Genomic DNA, 10,147 nt, shown 5'->3' on the forward strand with positions numbered 1-10,147 from the left:
TTACAGCTCTGAAGTGTTGGTACATGTGAGTGATTGTCTTTGCAAGACAGTCTGTTCCCAAGTACACCTCCTGCATTAGATTTTCACTAATTAGCCAGTCTGCCTGTCCCTGTTTCAAAATGTAACTTTATGACTCCTGTCAACCTGTGTCGACGCCATCAGCTGTTAGATTACTGTGCAACACCAGTGCCACAACATCAACTGTGTACTGGAGAACAAATCAACCACAGTTCTACAAAAACATCTTCTGTTGTGTGTGTGATGAGAGTGTGTAATAACCGGAGTCTAAGCTGCCTGATAACTACAAACACACGGTCGATCAGTGTGTGGTTTGCTTTTGTACGCCATGTTTGTTTTGGGCCTCTGCCTTGTATTGTGGTGGTCTGATTCCCAGTCCCTTGTGTGGTAGTTTGTTTCCATTACTGTGTGTGCACGTATGTGATGTGGATACCAAACCCGGACCTGATGGGACCCGAGCTGGGCCCCTTTGGGTTCAGACAAATATTTACAAGTCATATTTGGGTTCTGCCTACTTGACATAATGCTTTAAGTTCTTCTTAGTGAAAATACAATATTAACTTAAAAAAAGATGGACGTACTGTCTGTGTCACGCTACTTCTTGCTCATTGCTGGGGTTTGGTATTTTTATGACAAATGGTAAATGGACTGCACTTGTCTGGTGCTCTTCTTGTCTTCCGACCACCCAAAGCGCTTTTACACTACATCACACATTCACCCATTCACACACACATTCACACACTGGTAGCCGAGGCTACCATTCATGGTGCCACCTGCTCCTGAGTAACCATTTACATGCGCACACACACTCCAATAGAACAGCCATCAGTAGCAAATTGGCGATCAGTATCTTACCCAGGGATACTTCGACATGCAGACTGGAGGATCCAGGGATCAAATTGCTGATCATTTCATTAGTGCGCCACCCGCTCTGCCTCTGAGCCACAGCTGACCTAACAGCAACACAACAACACAACACAAAAACCTGACTGTCAGGTTTGGGTCTGGCTCAGTTACAGTATCACAATATTTTCAGTAGCAATATCAAGTCAGTACACAGATGCCACATATTGTTGTTGTTTTTTTTTTAATATAAATGAATACTACTGCAAATACAAGTTAAGCTTTTGGTTTCCTTCAAGAATAATAAAAATCAGCTCCTTTTTCAGTCTGTTAGATCCACTTTACTGAAAAGAAAATGACTGAAGTGAAATCAACAGTCTGAAAACTACTGTATTAGTTTCCCTTTGGGGACAGAATTTGCTGTTGAAAAGAAGTTAATAAACTGCAATATCTCTCAATATGTTATCCCAACTTACATGTCGCAAAATGAATGAAACTGAAATAATATTGTATCGTGACTCAAATATTGTGAGAATATATAATGTCCCATTAATCATCGGTCATTAACAGTTCATATCTAATGTTAGCTGGCTGCGCTAAGAAGCAACGCTAATGATTTTATGTACAGGATCCTCTTTAAAAAGATTAATGACAAACACTTACTCAAGTCCAGTTTGCATCTAGGGCAACTCTGGAGGCACACAGAGTGTAATGATTCCCACCCCTAATTTACCTGCAGTTAGCTTTAGGCACAAACACCACTTGGTTATGGTTAGAAAAACATCATGTTTTGGCTTAAAAATACACAGTCTGGGGGAAATAATCCCAGCAGGTAAAGCAGCGATGTCTCTACAAAAAACAAGCGCTTTTCATGCTCACTATTCAGGCAGGAAAAGCAGGCACCTTGCCCAGGTGCCACGCCACCCACCGTCCCCTCCCCCTCCCATTGTCAGCTCATATTTTACATCACTTTAGAAACGTTGATATGATACGTATGAAATGAGTGAATGTAAAGTATTCATTTGCGGAAATGTATAATGCCAATATTTTCTTCTGATAATTGGGTTGCACGTTGTGGAGCACTTTGGATAGAAGTCCTACATAAATCCAGCCACTAATATAAAAATGAGATAAATAATCACACTCCTTTTAGTTCTGTTTTGGTCTCCAAGAAGTCTTGAGGAAAACATCAGGCACTCTAGGAGTTAAAGAGAGCTGTAAGAGTGAATAAAAACCAAACCAAAACAATGAGCTGAGAGGCGACAAAACACTCTGTAGAGCCGAGGGTGTGAGGTGATGGTTTTCTGTGGGTTTATCACTATGAGCAACACCACTGTTAATATACAAATGCTGATCAGAGCAGTTTATCATCAAATGGCCTTTAAATACAGACCTGCCATCACACCTGTGCATTTACATTTTAGTCCAGTACCTTCAGGAGTTTTAGATTCAGTCACAGTAAAGTTTTGCTTTTTGATATAAACCCAAACACAGCCAAACACCACAGCCACACCGAGACACAACCGGCAGCTTTAAGACACCTAAAAGAGTTGAAGATTTGACAGGTTAAGAGTTCTGAGATATACAGGGCCCCGTTGAGTGCCTTAAAAACAGCGAGATCCTAAAAATCAATTTTTTGATGCACTGGAGAGCCCAGCACAGGAGAGAGATGGTCTTTTTTGGTGCCAGGAAGAACTTTTGCAGCAGCATTTTCCACAATTAGGTGCAGATGGGACAGCAGTAAAGAGCAGTTAATGGCCAATAAAGGGAGATACAGTAGCCAAGGCAGCAGGAAATTAAGTCATGAATAATGCTATCTATACTGTAGGTTAAAGATTTTAGGTGCCGTCCTCAACTGGAGGAAGTAAGAACTAACTACTGAGTTCATTATGCTTATCAAAGCTGGGACTGCGTCAAACATTAACCCAGATTTTTTTGGCAAATGGCTTGACGAGCTATTTAATGGTGGTAATGATGGAGTCAGAGAGGCCAGATATGACAAACTCAGACTTGCTCTCATTAAGCTCGTGAAAGAGTCTTTGATGTTTCAGTTCTTTCAGTCAATATTAGAGGTAAATAAACCTCATGAAGTGCCCTAAGTGTATTTTTGTTTTTATCTTTCTACAGATGCATTTTGCATATTAATTTGGATTTTATTTCTCTGTATTCAAACAAAGAAAAAAATAAGAGCTATGAACACACAATCTCCTCTTGTTTTCTAAGACCCCTACATTTAACTTCTTGTTTCCCAAAGCTCAACTTTTAACGTGTGTGCTTCCTCCTCCTCATCACCATGATTGAGTATGACATAAATGAGACAAAACAACTCTTTAGGCCCTTCAGGCTTCCACGTGTAGTGCTGAGTGCAAGCGGAGGAAAGCCTGTTTACAGCTGACCACTCGCGCTCTCTGAACGACTTGGGTCCTCGTCGGGCTGTGGCAGTTTTTCCTGCAGAGACAGACTTAGGGCGAAGCTGCTGTGTGTATTTTTGGAAAAGCCCACCACATGTTAGCAGTTGCCTGAGAGACACTTAATACCAGCTGGAGCAGGTCTGAAAACACATACACAACACAGTTTGGTGTTAAATCCTCGCTGATCAGGCTTAATGGAAAACCCTACCCTCAAACACTTTAACAGCAACCAAGCAGTCAGTGGCCGTGTCCCCGGACATCTTTTTTTAACTGTAATGCTGTGTCGTGTTAGCTTCTCTTCTGTAGATATCTGGATAGATGCAGAATAAATTATGTCACATTGACCTATTTGCAGCGATTGCTTGAACATTATAAATCACATCAGCAGGGAATGATAAAGAGCACAAAAAAAACCCCTCTTTCTCCATGGAAAATATATTAACAGCCATTATAGATGCTAAGAGGTAAAAATGGACTCAACAGTGAACTGGGAGGCAAAATAAATAAATCAGGGAGTGTGTCTTTAAGCTACTAAGTTGTTCGGCTGCTTGTTTTGGAAGAGGTGGCTGAGAGGTTAAAGGAGCCTTCCAGGTTGTAACTTCACAGCGTCTAGCGCCAGAGATTTCAGCACTTAACCGATCATGAATTTGTAATGTACTGGCAAGAGTTCATGCCCACAATAACAGAGTACCACTACCAAATTAAAAGCATTATCATATCCATTTTGTGAGTGCAGTGATTAAGTGATCGTATGTAGAAAAAAAAAACATGTGACACTGCATTAGATGACTGGAGAGAGCAGCATCTCTACAGTAACAGCAGGTATTGTACATACATGTTTTATAGTTGGGATATTTATTTTAACCAAAAATGAGACATTTTCTGTCCTGAGAGCAGAAGCACACTAAACTGGGAATTCCAAACACACTCAAGTCAATAAAGCACATAGGAGGTAAAAAAAAATAAAAATGTTAAAACCCTTAAAATGTAATCAGCTCACTCTCTCTTAAGAGCTGAGGACACAGTGCCCGAGGATATGAGGCTGTCTGGGTCACTGGCTTCCTTTCAGTCTCTCCTAAAAATGTACTTCTATCAGAAACCATATCCAGACTTTATCTGAGCTGCCTATTTAATTGATATCTTATTGATTTTATTTCCCATAATTATCTTGATTTTAGTTTTGGCCTTGCTTATTTCTATCTTTTACTTAGATGACATTTTATGACATGTTATTTGTTTTATTCTCTTTGTGTTTTAAATGTGTTTAGTTTTATTGTACAACACTTTATTGCAACTGTGTTTTGAGAGGTGCTATATTCTAATACTTGGACTGTTATTCATAGTGTCATTAACATATACTTTGAGGAGACTGGGGGAAGTTGCAACACCTTTTGTATTGTTTCTCTCAGCTGTCCAGAGACTATTTCGACTAACCCAACCAACCTTTTTATATCTTAAACTTACATCTGTTGGCTTATTTCCCATAACACACAGGTCATAGTTCAAGCAACACTTAGTGTAACAAGGAGAAATAAGCATAAACCTATGGGCTCAAGGCATAACCACTTCAGTGTATTTTGGCATTAATAATTATTATAGTTAAGTAATGTCATTTATGTTAATCAACTAGCGATGCGCAGGTCAAGCCCCAACCAACAGGACCCACGTGGGGCAGGTTCGGTTAAGCTCACCAGTAAACGTCACAGGTTCAGGCGGGTCAAGAAGTGACAAAGCAGCGTTCCAAGTAAGTTATTAGTAACTGAAAGAAACAGTACATGCAACAGTCTACCTTCAACCTTCTCTTCGCTCTATTGTTTATATTGTTGTGACACAAATTACACTTTTTACAGCAATAATTCTGGTCATTTGGGATCACATTGATAAATTACTCTTCTTGGCTTTTTAATTCGCAAAGCTTTTACGGCACTTATAGTTACAAAACAAGTTTATATAACTCCACCGCTGTCTGTCTCTGCTGCGCTGGCTCAGCCCCACAGCACTGACAAAGAGAAACTTTTTATTCACTGGATTAAAATGTGCTATGTCGTGATACGTATCGTTATCGGGATATGAAATTACCTATATTGTGAGATGAGATTTTGGTCATATCGTCCAGCCCTAGTCTCAAGATTCAATTACAATAATAAAATGTTTGTTCAACCTTTCCATTGTCATTCCTTTAAGGGTCACTCTGACTGATAAAAAATTAAACTCTGTAATACTGTGATAACGTGAAACCGCAACATTTTCTGAAACAGCTATCAAACTGTGAAAATCTCACACAACTGCAACCCTTCCTAGAACGTCACTACACTTTTTTCCATTTTCATATTATTATATTTCCTGGGTAAAGGGTTATGTACTGAACAAAAATGAAAACAGAACATGTATTTTTGCTCCCATTTTTTATAGGTTTCATTTAAAGATCTAAGACTTTTTTCTTGCACTTAATAGATTTATTTTTCATAAATTTTGGTTGCAAACTTGTTAAAATCTGTGTTAATGAGCACTTCTCGTTTGCTAAAATAATCCATCAACATGACAGGTGCTGGCATCAAGACACTGATTAAACAGCTACACAGGTGTGCCTTGGGATGGTCATAATAAAAGGCCACTCTGAAATGTGCAGTTTGATCACACAACACAATGCCACAGATGTCACAAGTTTTGAGGGAGCGTGCCATTGGCATGCTGACTGCAGGAACATCTGCCAGAGCTGCTGCCTGTGAACTGAATGTTCATTTCACTACTATAACACATCTCTAATGTCACTGCCATTAATTTGGCAGTACATCCAACCTCAGTACATAAAAAAATCTCTAAGAGCTTTAACTGTCACCTGTGAAAAATGGGAGCAAAAACAAAGGTGCTGTGTTTAAATTTTTGATCAGAGTAGTTTGGGAGTGTATTCCCAGGAATTTACCCTGACATACAGTATGTATATTGTATGCTGAAATGTACACTGCTGAAAAGAATTTGTATACAAACATGAATTTTTTTCAGCGAATCCATTATTTACAAAAACACATTGTATCACTTTGTTGTCGCAGGTTTTTAAAGTTAAGTCAACAATTTAACACGCCCGGGCACAAACCCCAGAGCACCTTAAAAGCTCAGGCACAGATGTTTACAAGCTTTCACAGCAGTTTCATGTTCCTACACAGTCTCCATGTTCAGTTTGTGAATAAGTATGTGGGGCTAAAAAGCAGCAGCTCATCAGCTGGCCCGGAGCCCTCAGAGACAGGGCAGAGAGCAAGATTTTGGTATCGTGGCCGAAATCTGCAATGCGGGTCAACAGAGACCCTTGACTCAAGAAAGACATTCTGTCATACACAGAACTGGACAAAAGCAGGAGTTGTAACAGTGTGACAGGAAAATGCTGATCATCAAACAGATTCAGAAGCGAATCTTTGAACCAGTTGGTAACTAAACTCCTCCTCTGGCCTGCAGTAGGAGTGGGTGATATGGCCATAATGCTCTATCATGATACACAGGCTAACAACAAAATGCAGTATTTGTTCTGTAAATTCAATTAAGAAATGGTTTAAAATAGCCATACCGTACTTCAGCACATCTGATTATTTATTCTTTTAAAGATCAATTACGATGGTCGGCCGGCTCACTTAGTGTAAAAGTCCACCTGAGGCATCTGAGGCACTCTGACTGTAGTTAAAAATCCTTAATTAATACACTGATTACCAACATGTTTTGACTAGAGAGTCTTTATACGCGTGTAAAATGCATTGGAAACAGGTGTGCAATTCAAGAGCTCATGTGAGGGTCATCTAACGCAGGTCACAAGATATTCTGGTACAGACCTACTAGACAAAAAACCCACATTGATAGGGCTTACGAATGATCACCTCCAGTTATATATGTATAAAAACAAGTTATCTGTGATATTGTGCACTTGAAAGACAATGTATAAAAAACATTCAAGGGTTCAACACAACTAATACTAGTTTGTAAACATGGAACCTGCGCACAAACAAAACAATCAATCAAAAAAACAACTGCCTCACACAAGACAACACTAGTTAAAAACAAAAGACCTAAACAGTAAAATAAAATTCTTTCAAAATGGAAGCTTTCGGGTTTCTGAGAACAATCATTCCTAAGTGTTATAGGTTTCTGTATTTGCAACAATGCTCTCCTCCTCCATGTCTGCTAAAATCCTGTTACCGTGATCAGAAGATCACGCAAGAATCTCAAGATCACACATGACTCCAGCCCTGATTTGCTACACAGCCTGCCCCAAATACCTCCAGTGACAGAAACGGAATCTCTACCAGTGGACAAATTTCTACCACTGCACAGTATATACTATCATATTGCCCAAACCTAGCCTGCAGCGAGAGCAAAACTCTGCATGTAAAGAGTTTGGAAGGTGGTGTCGATTTTTCAGCCTTTCCAAAACTAAACAGCACAGGTGTGAATCTGCTCTGCTGCAAACCTGGCCAAACTCATTACCAGAGATCCTGTCATGCTTATCAAACAAATCATTTAGTCCTCATCCTAAAAGCCTCAAAAATAACAAAACAACAATTATAACAACAATTGTATTTTGTTGTCCTCTTTGGGAAATTCATTGTTACATTCTGCTGTTATTTTCCTAACAGTGGAGAGATGTCAGAGTGATGGATAGCTGCGGCCCTGAGCAGTAAGGAGTTCAGTTCCTTGCTCAAGGGCACCTCGGCAGCACCCAGAAGGTGAACTGGAACCTTGCCAACTACCAGTCCTCACTCGTTACCTGGTCCACGCTGGACTTGGACTGTCTACCCTCCAGCTTCCAAGCCAAGTCCCTACAGACTGAGCTACTGCAGCCCGAAATAACACTAGAATTTGGGTGGTATAGCAGCAATCAGACAGCCCCATAAATTATATTTAGCTATTAAAGAACATTACTTTCATACAAAAACTCATTTAATGAGGTCATTTCATTCAAATTGAGGATTTTGTTCTATTATTTATTTATTTGACAAGGTCATAAAATATGACGACAGACATTTGGAACTTCACCAAAATTTCGATAGAGGCTTTGAATGTAAATAAAATGACATTCAGCACAGCCCTAACAACAACAGTAACTAAGGAGGGCAGGGCTTAGCCAATGGCCGGTAATCAAAAACTTGAAACATTAGGTGTAATATATAATTTATAGGCCATTAACTGCTGCATGAAGGTATTATTTTGGATTTATTGATGTGGGCGAGCAGTCTGCCGAGCAGAGCCACAGACAGACACTAATGCACATGCAGGATAGTGGGAAGCAACAGCAACATTTTTGGCATGAGACGCTTTTAATGGGCTGCCAACTTACTTGATCCAGGCTAGGCAGGCTCACCTCAGGAAAGTTACTTTTAGCTCTGTGCTAGTTTTTTGCTACTCTAAAAAAAAATGCTTCCTAGTATTGCGTTGCAATAGTGGAATTCACTGCATATGTGGAGATTTTTTTTTTATGGGAAAAAAGTGCTTTCATTTTTAATATCATTAAATATCTACTTAATTGGGTTTTAATTCTGTAACGTCACAATACAAACATGTTAATCATTTTTCTGATTGTCTCCAGTCGGTTGTGAGTCACATGGTTTCTAAGGGCTCAACATAGAAATAGGGAAATTCATAGCACTGCTGAATGTAAATGAAGATGTCATGAATCAGCCGTCCAATCTTTTCTAAGTGGCCATAGTGGGAGCAGTACCGTTCAAAATGTTAAAAAAAATGAGATGAATTCGCCCTGCTCCATGTCGGCTGGTTCTTATCCTTGGCGTCATCCATTCAAATTTCACTCACTCACATTTCATCTAGTTTTATTTCTTACAAGAGGCATAACTCATCTCTTTAAGATTAGCTTCTAGTTGGGGAAATGAGCCATAAATATCTTTTATGTTGTATTGGTGTGGAGTGCCTCCCCTTTTCCAACTGCTGAATAATTCTTTTCTCCCTCTGTGTGTTTTATTGTACGGCAGAGATGTGCCGCCATTGGCTGTCTTCAGCTCTGTGTACTGCTATTTGTCTAACAGATTTAGAACAACAACAGGGTGAGCTTTCTCTTAGAGGGTGTCATAACTTGATTAAAAAAAAAAAAAAAAAAAAAAAAGATAAATCAACACTTTGAACTAAATAAATAAAACAGTCTTCCAGTGCCTACATTGGTAATTTTGCTTATATGATGACATGATGTCATTTCTCGGAAGTATCTTCAAATGCTTTATATCCCTGAAATCTGTGCAACCTAAAAGCTTAAAGGTCGTGGAGGTCAATCAACCATAATAACTGATAAAAATATTGAAACTGTGTCATTAAAAGAAATAATACAAATACTGGACATGTCTTTAATCAGATATGACATAATAAAAATACAAAAACGAATGATCCACAATATTTTTAAATGCAGAAAGATAAAGACAGTATTTCCTAACAGTCCATAAGTTATTTGAACAATGTACATTATTAAGTTTTTGAGACATCCTCATTTTTGAATGTTCCAGATTTTATGGTTTTTATTCTAGATAAATATACACATGGTTATGCATACAACGATCTTCCACAGCCATTAAGGGGAAATTCCTGTGGATATTCCAGCATAATTATGGCGAAGTACTGTTTGCAATGTAAGATAAGGTAACATAAGGTAATGACTTCATGATTGGAAAGACAGAAGCCCTAGCTTTCTGCTACAAAAGAATAAATGCTCCAGCTATAATGGTTTTTATTTCAGATCACTATATATCCAGGATTATGCAACAACAATCTCCCAGGGCCATTACAGGGAAATTCCAGGGGAAATTCCAGCATAATACCAGCAAAATACTGCCATTGCACCGCAGTTAGGTGAGGTAACAGGGTAATGACTTGATGACAGGTAAGACAGA

Source organism: Epinephelus fuscoguttatus, linkage group LG2, assembly GCF_011397635.1.
Source record: "Epinephelus fuscoguttatus linkage group LG2, E.fuscoguttatus.final_Chr_v1".
Classification (NCBI taxonomy): Eukaryota; Metazoa; Chordata; class Actinopteri; order Perciformes; family Serranidae; genus Epinephelus; species Epinephelus fuscoguttatus.